The sequence below is a fragment of the Sus scrofa genome, chromosome 15, assembly GCF_054392235.1.
Source record: "Sus scrofa isolate SSC_HxYL_T2T_F1_AM1 chromosome 15, Sscrofa_HxYL_maternal_Yorkshire_Landrace_v2.0, whole genome shotgun sequence".
Classification (NCBI taxonomy): Eukaryota; Metazoa; Chordata; class Mammalia; order Artiodactyla; family Suidae; genus Sus; species Sus scrofa.
The window spans coordinates 23174115-23190553 of NC_139397.1; the positions used below are offsets into that span (position 1 = coordinate 23174115).

Below are 16439 nucleotides of genomic sequence, written 5' to 3' on the forward strand. Positions count from 1 at the left end.
AATAGAATTGGCTATGGGGGATAATACGTATTTGTCAAAGCATACGTGTCACATAGGTTGGACAGATTAGCACAGTGGTGGCAGTTTAGCAGAGTGGTGACCGCAATCCCAAATATGATTGAAAAATGTGTTTTATTTGACCAGCACAGTGTAATATTTTTCCTGCCTCCCTTTCTCCCTCCTTTCCTTCCTTCTTTTCTTTCTTCTGACAGAAGATACATAAGCCCTTTATACAGAAAATTGTAAATCTGTATTATAGGTTACAAATAAAGTCTTCAATAAATAAAATATACACTGTTAACTTTGAGCTTTGATTTTACTGTTCTTAAAAGCCTACAAATTTACCTGTTACTATTTCATAGATTGTGGCAGAAGATGCAAGACTCCCAAGTTAGAAAAAAAGAAACATTATTCCTTACCACTAAGGAAGCAGCATTAATATTGCCATACTTGCCTTGATCCTCTTGTCCCCCATCCCTCAGACCACAGGATCATGTGATGGGACCATGTGGATTCCTTCACATGCAGTATGCTAGATTATAGGAGAGGAACATTGAGTTTGGGGAATCTACAACTTTCATAGCAAGTAGTAAGCAGGCCTGTTTATCTTTGTTTTTCAGAGCATTATCTTATCTCTCAAAGTTACCAGCTGCATAAACAACACTGAGAAATATCCTTTTGTGGTCCACTAGAGAGCAGTCACACACAGCAAGACGTGTAGGAGGAATACAAAATGACAAAAGATAACCATCTTTCCCAACATGTACCATGTTCATAAATGGTATGTATAAATATGATATATTATAAAGATACACAGAATCATATACATATGTTAATTCTCTCCAAATTTATTTTTGAGTTTATTTTAAGGCCAATGAATATCCCAACAAGTTCATTTGAGGATATAAAAAAATATACATGATTAGATGGAGACAAAATTGACATATATTGACAAAATTGTTACAGATTTTTCTTGGGTTATATCTAGTAAAATTTATGACAGTCATGTTGTATGATTCAAAATTAAAAAAAAAGATGTGTCTACCTTAGTGAAACTCTTCTATTTATACATAAGGTGGTCATGCTATGATACTTTTGCAATATTGTTTATCTTGGAAAAAATTCTAAATTCTTATCAATATGGGAATGGATATTAAGTAGCAATTAAAATAAATTAACTAGATCCAGTGCATTAACTGAGATAATATTCAAAAGCCTACTGTGCAGCAAAATAAATTAAAAAGAATACATGCCATGTATGCAAATTAAAAATTTCAAACAGTATTATTTATTATTTATGAATACAAAATAGTAGACATTTGATACCATATGCTGGAAAAATATATTAGAAATTGGCATCATTATTACCTTTAGATAAAGAGAAAAATAATGGAATATAATAGAGTGGAAACCTTTAACTGTTTATGAAATGTTTTATTTCTTTAAAATAAGATTTGAAGCAATTATGGCACTAGCTAATAGTTGTTAAATTTGGATTGTGGGATATGGTTATCTGTCACAGTAGTCTTTGTTTCCATCTATTTACTTAAAACGTTTACATATTAAAATTTAAAAAAAAACATACAAAATATTAGTGCTTTGCCTGCCTGTCTCTCTGAATAAATGAATTCATACAGAAAAATTAAGAATTTTATTCAGGAGTTCCCATCATGGCTCAGCAGTAACATACCTGAGTAGTTTTCATGAGGATGCAGGTTTGATCCTTGGCCTTGCTTAGTGGTTTAAGGATCTGGCAATGCCATGAGCTGCGGTGTAGATCACAGACGTGCCTCAGATCTGGCATTGCTATGACTGAGGCACGTCTGGCATAGGCTGGCAGCTGCAGTTCTGATTTGACCGCTAGCCTGGGAACTTCATATGCCACTGTTGCAGCCCTAAAAAAGATTAAAAAACAAATTTCATTCAGTAACTATATTTACTATATATTAGACTGATTAGTTTTGAGCATGAGCCATATTCTCATGTTCAAGTTTATAGTTTAATCATAATCACTATGAAAATAGAATAATATACAATAGTTGAAAGATATTTTCCTAGAAGCAAAAGTGGATAAGCAAGACAAGTTTTGCTTAGAAGATTATTTGAGATAGGAATTTAATATTTTGACCCAAGTAAGGAGTCTCAATATTGAAAGCTTTGCAATGAATTTCCAGGAGCTATTCAAACTGTGATTTTATATTTTAGTATTAGCTTGTATTGGGGGTGTGTATGCTTTTACAGTTTCTGACTGTTCATCTCTAATGTATTTTAAAAACTCAGTCAACTGTTTTTAAATTGACATAATCCTTTTGAAGCCCTTGTACATTTAGTGATTTCAAAATTGTTTTCTCTATTTATTGATATATATTCATGTCTGTTTCATTACATTTTATGAATTTATTTTATGTTTTGAAAAGTCATAGCACTTATTGCATAATAAAAAATCAAACTCCAAAATAAACAAAGAAACAACCATAGCCATATTCCATGGCTATGGACCAGAGAAATCAATGTTATCAGCATTTGCCTTCTTTCAGTACTTTTATATACATACATTTGTTTTTAACATAATCACAATCATAACTTGTAAATCCATTTCACAGCTTCTGATGTCTGTTTTGAGATTTAGCCCAGGGAAAATTTAGCATTTAAATTTAGTTTTAAGAGTATTTTTTTTTTTTAAAGATTTGGATCACAGTTGTGAAAACTATAGAAAAGTATGAATTAGAAAATGGCGTGGTTATTTCTACATACTTAGAGATTCAGAACATTTTTCCTTACTGAATACAGTGTATGTGATCAAAGTCTCTAATTTGCACAAGCTGCCAAAAAGGGAGTGAAGTTTTGTACTCTGTGTGAGTAATTGTGGAACTCTATGACAAGGATTCCCAGTCTTGATTTGATCTTTGTTTTCTCTAAGTCTGGTCTGTTTGTGGTTTTACTTTCTGCATATGTTTGCTTTAAAAAAACTCAGAATTTTGTAGAAAGGTCAAATGAATCAGTTTATGCAATAATAAGCCTCAACATATTGATAAAAACAACTTAACACTCATGTCCCCACTAAGCTAAATCATGCTACATCACTGAGATATTTTAGAGTACTCTGATATTGAGTGACTAGTTGGGTTGCAGTAAATTTGGGGAGCAATATATATTTAATTTATTTAGGCTAGGATTGCACAGTAGGTGAATCTGTCCATAGGCATCTATTCATTATCTTCCAAGAAAAAAAGAATCTCTTCATCATCTTACCTGCTAAAAAAAATACATATATATGTATATATTTGCTAAATGGCACCTAATCAAGAAAAAAGGTTGATATAAATATTAGAAAAACACTACCCTAAACACTAAACCATCAAAAGGATTCAATTGTGAATTTTCCATTCATCAGTCAAAAGGATTCAGTTGGGAGTTTTCTATTCATCATTTATTAAAGTTAATGATGCTTCTTACTTTAACATACATAAATGTGTGTTACGTTTTGACATATTATTCTGTTGATGGTTTGCACTTGCACTATTACTTTGTTCCTTTGTAAATTTTTTATTAAAGTATAGTTATAGTTGATTTACAATGTTGTGCCAATTTATTCTGAACTATTGCGATCCAGTCAAACATACATATACATTCCTTTTAATATATTATCTTTCATCATGGTCTATCCCAAGAGACTGGATATATTTCCCTGTGCTATAAACTAGGACCTCACTGCCCATAGTAAATGTAATAGTTTGCATCTACTAATGGACTTCCAGTCCATCCCTGCTGCCCACCCCCCAACCCTTGGCAACCACAAATCTGTTCTCTGTGTCTTTGAGTCTATTGCTGTTTTGTAGATAGGTTCATTTGTGGCATAGGTTGGATTCCATATATAAGTGATATAGTATGGTTTTGGTCTTTGTCTTCCTGCCTTACTCATTTACTATGAGAATCTCAAGTTCCACCCGTGTTGCTGCATATGGCATTATTATGTTCGTTTTTATTAACATATAATTTTAAAACTTTTTTCTTTTTCTTTATTTGTTATTTCCCCAATACAATTTTTTTCTACTGTACAACATGGTGACCCAGTTATACATACATGTACACATTCTATTTTCTCACATTATCATGCTCCATCATAAGTGACTAGACATAGTTCCCAGTGCTACACAGCAGCATCTCATTGCTAATCCATTCCAAAGGCAATAGTCTGCATCCATTAACCCCAAGCTCCCAATCCACCCCACTCCCTCCCCCTCCCCCTTGGCAACCACAAGTCTATTCTCCAAGTTCATGATTTTCTTTTCTGTGGAAAGTTCATTTGTGCCTTATAGTAGACTCCGATGTAAGTGATATCATATGGCATCTGTCTTTCACTTTCTGACTTACTTCACTTACTATGAGAGTCTCTAGTTCCATCCATGTAGCTGCAAATGTCATTATTTCATTCTTTTTATGGATGAGTAGTATTCCATTATGTATATATATACCACTTCTTCCTAATGCAATCATCTGTTGATGGACATTTGGGTTGTTTCCATGCCTTGGCTATTGTGAATAGTGCTGCAATGAACATGCGGGTGCATGTGTCTTTTTTAAGGAAAGTTTTGTCCGGATATATGCCCAAGAGTGGAGTTGCTGGGTCATATGGTAATTCTATGTATAGTTTTCTAAAGTACCTCCATACTGTTCTCCATAGTGGTTGTACCAGTTTACATTCCCACCAACAGTGCAGGAGTGTTCCCTTTTCTCCACATCCCCTCTAGCATTTGTTATTTGTGGACTCATTAATGATGGCCATTCTGACTGGTGTGAGGTGGTATCTTGTGGCAGTTTTGATTTGCATTTCTCAAATAATCAGGGAGGTTGAGCATTTTTTCCTGTGCTTGTTGGCCATTTGTGTATCGTCCTTGGATAAATGTCTATTCAGGTATTTTGCCCATTATTTTCCATTGGGTTGTTGGCTTTTTTGCTGTTGAGTTGTATAAGTTGTTTGTATAGTTTAGAGATTAAGCTCTTGTCCATTGCATCATTTGAAACTATTTTCTCTCATTCCATAAGTTGTCTTTTTGGTTTCCTTTTGGTTTTCTTTGCTGTGCAAAAGCTTTTCAGTTTGATTAGGTCCCACTGGTTTATTTTTGCTCTTATTTCTGATGCTTTGGGAGACTGACCTGAGAAAATATTCATAAGGTTGATGTCAGAGAAGGTTTTGCCTACATTCTCTTCCAGGAGTTTGATGGTGTCCTGTCGTATATTTAAGTCTTTAAGCCATTTTGATTTTATTTTGGTGCATAGTGTGAGGGTGTGTTCTTGTTTCATTGATTTGCATGCAGCTGTCCAGGTTTCCCAGCAATACTTGCTGAAAAGACTGTCTTTTTCCCATTTGATGTTCTTGCCTCCTTTGTCAAAGATTAATTGACCACAGGTGTCTGGGTTTATTTCTGTTCCATTGGTCTGCATGACTGTTTTGGTACCAGTACCACACTGTCTTGATGACTGTGGCTTTGTAATACTGCCTGAAGTCTGGGAGAGTTGTGCCTCCTGCTTGGTTTTTGTTTCTCAGGATCGCTTTGGCAATTCTGGGGTTTTTGTGTTTCTATATGAATTTTTGGATGGTTTGTTGTAGTTTTATGAAAAATGTCCTGGGTAATTTGATAGGGACTGCATTGAATTTGTAGATTGCTTTGGGTAGTATGGCCATTTTTACAATATTAATTTTTCCAACCCAAGAGCATGGAATATCTTTCCATTTCTTTACGTCTTCTTTAATTTCCTTGATTAATATTTTATAGTTCTCGGCATATAAGTCCTTTACCTCCTTGGTCAGGTGTATTCCCAGGTATTTGATTTTTTGGGGTGCAGTTTTAAAAGGTATTGTATTTTTGTATTCCTTTTCTACTATTTCATTGTTAGTATACAGAAATATGACTTATTTCTGAATGTTAATCTTATATCCTGCTACTTTGCTGAATTTGCTGATCAGTTCAAGTAGTTTTTGTACCATACCTTCTTAATCCATTCATCTGTCAAGGGACATGAGTTGTTTCATGTCTTGGCTATTGTGAATATTGCTTCCATGAATGTAAGGGTGCATGTATCTTTTTGAATTGTAGTATCATCCAGATATATGCCCAGGAATGGGATTATTGGATTATTGGTTCTATATTTAGTTTTTTGAGGAAATTTCACACTGTTTTCCACAGTGGTTTTACCAATTTGTATTCCTACCAACAGTGTAGGAGGGTTCCCTTTTCTCTGCACCATCTCCAGCATTTGTTATTTGTAGGCTTATTAATGATGGCTATTTTGACTGGTGTGAGGTAACCTGTGCTGTTTTTTGTTTGTTTCTTAGTAAAGTGTAGTTGATTTACAATATTGTGCCAATTTATGCTGTACAGCAAGGTGACCCAGCCATTCATATATATATATTATCATATTATCTTCCATCATGTTCTTTCCCAAGAGATTGGATATACTTCCCTGTGCTATACAGTAGGGTCTCATTGCTTATCCATTCTAATATAATAGTTTGCATCTACTAACCCAAACTCTTATTAAATGAAGTATCTACTAGACACATGTGGCTACTGAACATTTGGAATGTCACTAGCCCAAATTTAGCCGAATGTAAAATATATACCAGACTTCAGATGGAGTGATGTTAAAAAATATATAAAATATCTCATCAATATTTCATATTGATTACATGTTAAATGATAATATTTTGGATATATTCAGTTAAATACATTAATTTGACCTACCTTTTTAAAAGTGACTTCCAGAAAATTTAAGTTATATGTCTTTATACTTTAAATGCACATTTATGGCAAACACTATATTTCTCTTGTTCTGGAACACAGTTGACAATTACAGGAATCACAAAACATTTTACAATATTTTCTTATTTTGTTGACTAGAGGATTCAGCAATATTTATTTATGTCTTTGGACAAAATGAAAGATTACCTTAATTCCAAATTATTTTGTAACATTCCTGCCAGGGCATATACAACATATAAGTATTAAACTTATCAATAGTAACTGAGATAGTGTAAACAATTCCCAAAACTTGCTTTTATACATTTTGTGATTTTTATTTCAAATTACCCTTAGAGTTTATGGTACATTCTTTTCCATATCCATGTTGACAGGTTCTACCTGCACTTGTAGAAGACAGTTACTTGTATTTTAAATTATAAATATGGAGGCCAAATTTTCACATTAGAGCTGATAATGTCTAGTTTATAGGAGAGATTATAATATGTGAGCCAAAATCAGTCTTTTAAATACAATCCAGAAATATAGTGGCTCTTACAGCCCAGGTACAGAGATGTTGGATATAGACAGAACTCCTGCACAACAGCCCTCCCAGTAACTCTTCTAAAAGCTCAAAGTACAGAGGAGCAGGGAAAATTCATTCTTTGCCAGCAAGAGGTGGTGCTGGAATGGTCCTGTCTAGTTAGTTTTCCCCAATTTAACAATCGGTTAAACTTTCTGTCTGTAGAATAGTGAATATAGAAGAAGAAAGAGTCTGGGAGTTGTGCTCCTTTAGCAGTATTAGCAAGAAGAAAATTCTTAAAGTGAAGATATGTATTTCTACTATCAACTTATAAAATGGGAAAAATATTTTTCCTTAAAACTAATAGCTATCATGTAATATATTTTTATAGATCTCAAAATATTGCTGGAAAATACATATTTATACAACCCTTGCAACTCTTTGATTTCAGTAGTTACTTTATTTATATCTGGAAGATAATAGCGTCTCTGAGAGTTTAAGCAACTTGCCCTACGGTACTTAACTAGGAAGGGGAAGATGCTTTTACCACACTGCTACTCTATGTATTTCATATCACTGAAATTGAACACAATCTCTCAAAACTTTTACAATCAGTTAGATCCAAGTTTTGTGAATGAAAGATATCAGGATGGTGTTTGCAATAGTTAAAAACAAAATGAAGAGAGTTTCTCTTGTGGCTAAGCTGGTTAAGTACCCAACACAGTGTCTTTGAGATGTGGGTTCAATCTTTGGCCTTGCTCAGTGTGTTAAGGATCCAGCATTGCCTCAAGCTGCAGTGTAGTTCTCAGATGCAGCTCAGATCATGTGTTGCTGTGACTGTGCCATAGTCCATTGTCCAGCAGCTGCAGCTCTGATTTGACCCCTAGCCCTGGAACTTCCATATGCTGTGAGTGTGGCTGTTAAAAAAAAAAAACAACAACAGACTTTTCCTCCCTGCTATGGTTCTGAATTATTGTTGTAAAATTCAAAATTTTTTGGCCATTTGTTATGTTTCTAGAATTAATGCAAAATTTACCAGAACAAAATTATACTACTCATTTTAATACTGAAATATAATTTTTTTCTTAAAAAGTTAAAATATTTTCTCTAATATTTTATAGTCAATTCATATTTTTATTATTTTTACTACATAATTATACAAAAGGTCATTGTCTTATTTCAAACATGAAATTTACTACTAATAGAGTAAAACAAATTATTTATAATAAATCATTTTTTATTTAAGGATGACAGTATTGATAATTTGAAGTTAAAGGAATTCTAACCTCTTTCCTGATCTATTGATTTTTGGAATGCTATTCGAAAATTCCCTTATAATTATTGAAATTTAATCCAAAATTTTCCACTTTGTTTTTTCCCAAAAGTCTAATTAAATAAGCTGCATTCAGATATATAGCATTTTTTATTGCTTTGTTGGTCTATTTTATATGTCCTTATAAATTAAAAAAACATTGAGTATTATTTGCACAGTCTGTTGGAACTTATATTGAAGTTCTAAGGCACATCCTTTATTTCAATGGAATTTTTGCTTGAGAATTATAGAAACATTCCTATTAGTATCATTATACAATTAGGTCATAGAACAGTAGGCTTTTTACTTATTTTTTTAATATGAGTATGAGGACTTACATTTGTAAAACATTTGTTACATTAAGGGACCTATTTGGCACATGTTTCTTTTCATTTCATACCATTATTGATGTAAAATTTAATGTTGGAAGATTCCTAATTCATTTGTTGATAAATAGGAGACCAGCTTTGCTCTCTATAGGATTACTGTGTTTTATCTTTTCTTCATTAAATTGTCAGGGCTGCTATCCTCAATCACGAGTACATCCTGTACATTAATGTACAATAATGATTGGTGATATAAAATTGCACTGGAGAGCATTTCAATTTTTGAACTTCCTGGTTTTAGGTTTTAGTTAATTATACTATTATTGATGTGTATGTGGGGATGTCATTAATATCTATCTCCCAAATGCCTCATTTACTGACTGATAAAAGACAAGGCATTCAGGATGGTATGTTAAGTCTCCAGGCAAAAACAACACTATAGAGTGAATTATAATAGAATTGTTATTATATTTGGGTTTTCTTTATTCAAATCATTAGTGGTAAGCTTTGGAGATGATGGCAGGACCGTATATTCTTGGCCAATTATTCTATCAATGTACACCCCAGCCATACTTATGATATTATAGAATTACAAAACAGAATGAGAGCTTCTCTTCAAACACCCTCATTTTAGAGAGGCATAAATTGTAGTCCAGAAAGATTAAAGAATTTGTGATATCATAAAGATACTGACATATCTGGAGATAAGAAGAAATGAGACCTGACCTTCAGTACATAAATTTGGGAGAATTCAAGCTTTTCCACTTAATTGGCTATGTGATATTTGGCAATTTTTGTAACCTATATGATTTTCATTTGTTCTGTGTTTATAATGACTACTTCATAGGTTTGTGTGATAGGAAATGGCAGATATACAGTAATCATTGAATTTCCTTCCTTTTATTGTTTCAGAGAAACCCACCATCAGATCCATCAGATCTTAACAATTATTTCTTAATTATAGTATATTGGAAATATTGTCTTTATGATTATAGGTTAGTAAATTTTATTTAAAATCATCCTTTTTAATCACAAAGCTATTTAAAAAAAACATTGTATTTGGTGGTTGAGCAAAGGGAAGAGCAGTAAAACATAAAGTTTGTTTCACTCTCACTGAATCAGAAATACACTGAAGCTAGAAATACCTCGGTTTTTTATTTCCTTGGGTAGAGGATTCTTCATAATTTTTCCCCCTCTTTCTCTTGCATTTGCAGGAAAAAGTGAAAAATAAGTGCCAATTTATTTGAAACCTATGAGCTCCTTTTGCCTCTTCTCTATTTAGTCTTGCAAGCTCAGGCTCCATGTGACCCTATTATCCTAGTATCTGCCCCCACCACTGAGAACAAACTTAGTCCTGTATATGATATTGGTAAGATATTTCAAAGGTGTCAGAATTCAGTTGTTTGTTGACTTGAATTGCTTTTATAGTTTAGAGTATAGAATGTAATTGTTGAAATCATTTATGTGAAATAGAACTTTAAATCTTGTGGCTATTCTAAAATTAAAATGTGTCAAACCATATTCATTTCTATCCTTGTCTATTCTAAAAGAGAAATTAAGAAGTGAATCTGATATTTTAAAATGCCAGACAAGAACAGTTAAACTTACTATAGACCTGTGGGTTATTGAGACAAATATTTAGTTTGAGGCACCATAGTCTTAGGAATAGGGTTGTTACAGCAACTACCCAGCAGCCCTGTGCCGCAGCGTATCAGCTCTGGTGACAGCCCTGTAGCTGTAGCTACTAACTCCAGCAGCTCTGTGGCTTCAGTATATCAGCTCTTTTACCCAGCGAGAAACCAGGTGAGCACTAGGAGAGGTGGAGAACTCAGGTTTATTACGCTGGCAGGCTCAGAGGAGATCGATCTCCAGAGTCTGAGCCCTGAAGAAGGGTTTCACAAGGCTTTTATGGGCTACCTCTTCCGGGTCCATGCTTGGCTAGTTGGACTGGAGTGAGTGACGTCAGGCAAGGCAGTAGATGCAGAAACAAATTTACAGAAGCAGATGTGTGGGGGAGGGGTGGTTGGGGCAGTTGGCTAGACTTTGTTTAGTCGTCATGGCCAGGGTCTCTCCCTTCTACATTTTTATTGGAACATTTTCTCCTACAGGGTTACCTAAGAACAGTGTGCCAGCAAATTCTTCCAAATAAGAGGAAAATGGATGATACCCTGATTTTTAAAGATATGTTAAATCTTTTTTCAAAATGTATTTGACATAAAAGATTAGTATAATTATTAACTGATCAGGAGTATACAACTTTTTGTTTTAGAAAATAATTATAGGCAAACTATCTGGAATAGAAGTTCATTAATGATAGGTTAGTTATGAGTAATAAAATTTATTAGGATAGCTTATAAAACAGTTATTTATAATCCCTCAATGGATTACTTGCATAACAGCAGCAAAATTTCTTAATTGCTTAATAATTATTCATATTTTTCTAACTTTTATGAGGTTACTATATAGTAATTGATGGCTGGCCAAACATTGTCATATCATGTTCAAATCATCTCTTTGAATTGACACTACATTTATCCTCATTTCGTAGTTGAGATAACTGAGCATCAGAAAGATAAAATACATTTTTCTAAGGCTACTTAAGTCAACATTTGAATCCAGTTTTGTTTTTTATTTCCAAGTCTTTAGTTTTGTATTATACCTTAATAGCATAAATAAGAAATGCTGGGATAATGTGAAAAGAGAAGTGAATTGAGAATTCAAAATGTGAATCTTTGTCCTGATTTTATCATTATTCTGATTTTATAATTGACTCAGTGTGGAATTAAGATAAGAACTTTTGAATTTACTGAAGCCCAGAAAACTTAACTTGCTCGACTCCACTATTTAGGATTTAATAGACTTTATATGTACATGGTACATTAAAAGAGAATACTATTAAAAGAGAGTATTACTACAAATCAAGTAAAATAAAAAGATTTGAAACAAATGAATTATATTTGAAAAATTTTGAAAGAAATATAGCTGAGCAGTACAAAAAGAGCCATATTGGGGATCAAAGAAACATTCTTTTGTTATATTTGGGTGACCAAACCAATTTATCTCCCTAGTTTTTTGTTTTTCCACCATATTTTCCCAGAAAATAGATAGCTACCATTTTGGTTCACATTTCTTGATTCTGTCTGCCTTCTCAATGTTTTCAATCTCCTCTATCTCTTCTATCTCTTCTTTGGACCTGGATCTTTCTAGATATAAATACATGGAATTTTAAAATATTGAAATAATTTATTTGAAATAGAACTTTAAATCTTTGGCTATTCCAAAAGTAACATATTATATGTGTCAAACCATATTCATTTCTATCCTTGTCTAATTCTAAATGAGAAATTTAAGAAGTGAATCTGATAAAAAGATGGAAAATTTTAGTTGAAATATCAACAGCAATGTTATGTCTAGAATCAGGCTCAGTACATATATTGATAAACAACTTTTAGTTCTGAATGTTACCATATAGGTCTCCACAGTGTCATGATATCCTGGTCATCTATTTGCTTGGGTGCTTATATTGAAATTCTTTCTCTGTCTTCATGCCTCACTGAGTGACCCCAGGGCTTTCTGAGTGTCCTCGCATTACTTCCTACTCAGAGTATTTTCCATCACAGCCCAGGGTAAGCATTGGCATGCGCTTCTCAAGTGCTTGTTAAAAATGCAGAATCATAAGACCTCCAGACTTACTGAATCAGAACAATACCTCCAGATGTTTCCATTCACATTTATTTATTTATTTTTAATATTATTAATCACAATCCATACTTTATTTAATTTACAAGGAGATCCTGCTGAGTAGCATTGAGAACTATGTCTAGATACTCATATTTCAACAGAACAAAGGGTGGGGGAAAAATGTATACATGTAAGAATAACTTGATCCCCATGCTGTACAGTGGGAAAAAAAATTAAAATAAATAAATAAATAAAAAAAAAAAAAGAAGAGGACACCAGGGCTTGCTCTCTCTCTACCATATGAAGACACAGCCTGCATTCCATTCACATTTAAATTTGAGAACCACTCTTTGCTCTTCATCATCTCAAAGGCAGACATTCTTTCATTAGAGCTCCTCTTTGTTCTAAGTCCTCCATGTCCTGATTATATGGTTGTTATTTTTGAAAATATGTCTTTAGTTCCCATACATGGTGGTTGTTCTGATTGGTATTACAGAAAATAAAAGTGGATCGGAGATAGAGCTGTTAAGAGACTGGAATAGACACTAAGTGCCCTCATGTGCTAAACATATGGTCCCTTTTGGATGTTCCATGTAACTCCTACAGGTAGGCCATGAAAGAGTTGCTTTTTAGAGTGAAGTCTTTACTGCCACTGTAACCCCATATTCATTCACTCCTCCATTTTCCTTAGCACAGTAGAATTATACCTCATATATTTTTGGGGTGCTGAATGCTATGCAGCTAAACCCTATGAAGGTAACAATAATTGATTATAAATTTTAAAATAGTAGGAATTGAAAACTGTGAATTTGTTCATGAGCAATTAGCGAATATCTTGAGATTTTTAAGCTATTTCATTACAGTCCTACAGATGAACTTTTAAAAGATTTGATAAACACCAAATTCTAAAAAGTAAGGCCTCTTCAATTTTTAAATGAGCATTTCATCAGCTTTTCTTGCTTGAATGCAAATGATCTAATCTAGATAGCCTATGGAAGTCTGAAAGCTGTTTGTAGAAAAAAAAAAAATTTAAGATTTAAATGGAAAGAAAAAAATGGATATTTTGAAATTTTAAAATCAGTTTTCTGAATGAGAGTTGTATGTATGAAAATGTCACTAAGCAGAGCAGTACAGATAATCAGCAGTATTTCAAAGTGAGGAGTGAGTAACTGAGTCATGTAATCCTGACAGGAGAACAGCACACAATGGCTAGTAAAACTTTTTGCTCTAAAATATAAATCAGATTCCTCCTTTTCACCTCAAAAGATAAATCCTATTTTTTGTCTTCATACACTTAAAAAATATCCTATATTGGAGTTACCATTGTGGCGCAACAGAAATGAATCCAACTGGGAACCATGAAGTTGCGGGTTCAATCCCTGGCCTCTCTCAGTGGGTTAAGGATGCAGCGTTGCCATGAGCTGTGGTGTAGGTCACAGATGCAGCTCCGATCTGGCATTGCTGTGGCTGTGGTGTAGGCTAGCAGCTGTAGCTTTGATTAGACCCCTAGCCTGGGAACCTCTAAATGCCACAAGTGTGGCCCTAAAAAAAAAAAAATCCTATAGTTCTTCCTTTTTCATTCATATCTCGTATATGAAATCTCTGTGTCAAACTTCAGTCCTACACATTAAGTGCCATCTCAAATGTTGTAGATTCCATGATTGATGCATCTCCTCCCCCACCCCCACACCCCCACAGGGTATTCAAAATAATTTCTTCTTGGGTTTCACAGGTACTTCTGTGTTATGCATAATTGAACATATTGATGCTTAACAAATTAAATTTTGTGGCATACATATATGTTCCCCTGTCCAAATCCGTGAAAACAAAGAACTTTTCTCCTTAATGTGGTTAACCTTTGAAGGTCTCATGTTATCCAACATATTTCTTTACAGTAATATATTCAATAAATGTGTTAAATTTGCACTAAAATATGTAAGGCCATTCAAGTGTTTTAATATGAGGTTATTATGCTTATTAAATCATCAATTTAGAGAGAGACAGAATAAGATAATCTGAGAAATGAAGCAGAAAGATGTACAGAAATAGATGTCATGAGTAGTGGAAATATTTTCCTAGTTTCTAATTTATAGAACAAAGGCAATTAGCTGGTCTGTTGCTAAAATTACCTCGACTGCCTATATGTAGATAGTTGATATTGTCTACTATAAAATAATTTATGATATTGTTGTGTTTCCCAGTCCTGAAAATGACTATATAAATAATTGAATTGTGTCAAGTCCATTGTCACAGCTCTTGAACTATTGAAATTACATCTTCTGCTCTGCAAGATTTGAAATCTCCCTTAACCAGAATTTTGAGGCAGTTTTTATTTGCAAAGCACAGACATGATTACTTCCAATATATGTTATAATACAAATGCAATTCTCATTTAATTAATGACTAAATTAATGCCTTCTAAACTATCTTGCTTTTTGATCCCATCATAAAACTAGATATTTTCAAACATCGTTGTTTTATTTTTTACTCCATATACTATAAAAGATTAGGTTATACTATGTATTCTAAAGGGATTTCTTCTCTGATCTTGCTATTTGGAGATCTCAGTAGAACATTAACTTTATACTTTGAAAGGAAGGTAACAAATAAGCATTACATTTTCCAGTGATGAATCCTTTATCTTTATTTAATGTTTTAAAGCTAAACAGAGAAGAGTTTAAGACATCTTGAAAAGAAAATGAAAACTGAATAAAACAGATTCTGTCAAATTTAGTAATATCAATATGGGTATTTTTTGCAACTAAATTATTTTTATCATATATTGGATGTATTCTGACCAAGAATAAATAGCTCTTTCTTCCTAGACACATAAGGTTATTCTCTTAAAATAAAAAAAAAATTATGTCAGAAAGTTTCTGTCACGAATAGCTTTATTTATCTTCATTAGATAATCTGTGAATATATTATAACAATTTATTAACAATAATGATATCTACTCAATATTTTATTGGCAGATATTCTCTTACTACATATTTACTTCTCTTCATAATAAAAAGTATGTCTTTTAGATTTGCTTTTTACAATCTTTATTAATATTTAAATTTTGTATTTTATGTTTTATTCATCTTTTTTAACACTTTTAGAGTGATTTCTTCTGTAATTGGAATTTGGTCTTAAATATTATTACTTTCTGTGCATTGAAATTATGAGTTTCACTTCTTTTATATTGCCTTCTGCTACTGCACTTAAATCTGTTGTCTTTTTTTTTTCCTTTTCTTGATCTGAATTTGAATAAATATTTTTTCATTATTTAATCTATTGACTCATAATTTTATGTTTGGCAATGCTTAACTTAAGGGCCTCAAAGTCAGATGGTACTTCAAATTGTACATTTCTGAAAGCATCAAATATAAACATAAGTGCAAAATCAGGAAATAAATGTTTTACATGGTTTTCATTTTGAAAAAACAATCTTAGAACTAATTTAAAAAGTCTCATTTTCTAGAGTTCCATCATGGCTCAGTGGTTAATGAATCCAACTAGGAACCATGAGGTTGCAGGTTCGATCCCTGGCCTTGCTCAGTGGGTTAAGGATCTGGCTTTGCCATGAGCTGTGGTGTAGGTTGCAGATGTGGTGTTGCTGTGGCTGTGGCGTAGGCCAGCGGCTATAGTTCCAAATAGACCCCCTAACCTGGGTACTTCCACATGCTGCGGGTGCAACCCTGGAAAAAGACAAAAAATAAAATTAATTAATTAATTAAAATAAAAGGTCTCATTTTCTTATGAAACTTTCCCAAGTTATACCCCTTGAGTTCTTGTAGCATATATATTATATATATATTTCTTATATTGTCTTCTAATTTTTTCCCAGTATTAATATAAACTTGGATAAAATC

The 16439-nt window shown here is 33.0% G+C and overlaps 1 long non-coding RNA gene across 3 annotated transcripts in view; it reads left to right on the forward strand.

Annotated features, from left to right (window-relative positions):
* Nucleotides 1–16439, forward strand: part of LOC110257033 (uncharacterized) — a 499783-nt gene that overhangs the window by 211767 nt on the left and 271577 nt on the right. For all 3 annotated transcript variants that reach the window (XR_014829230.1, XR_014829228.1, XR_014829229.1), the window contains exon 3: nt 621–781. This is a non-coding gene — a long non-coding RNA (uncharacterized LOC110257033). The remainder of the gene's footprint in view (nt 1–620; nt 782–16439) is intronic.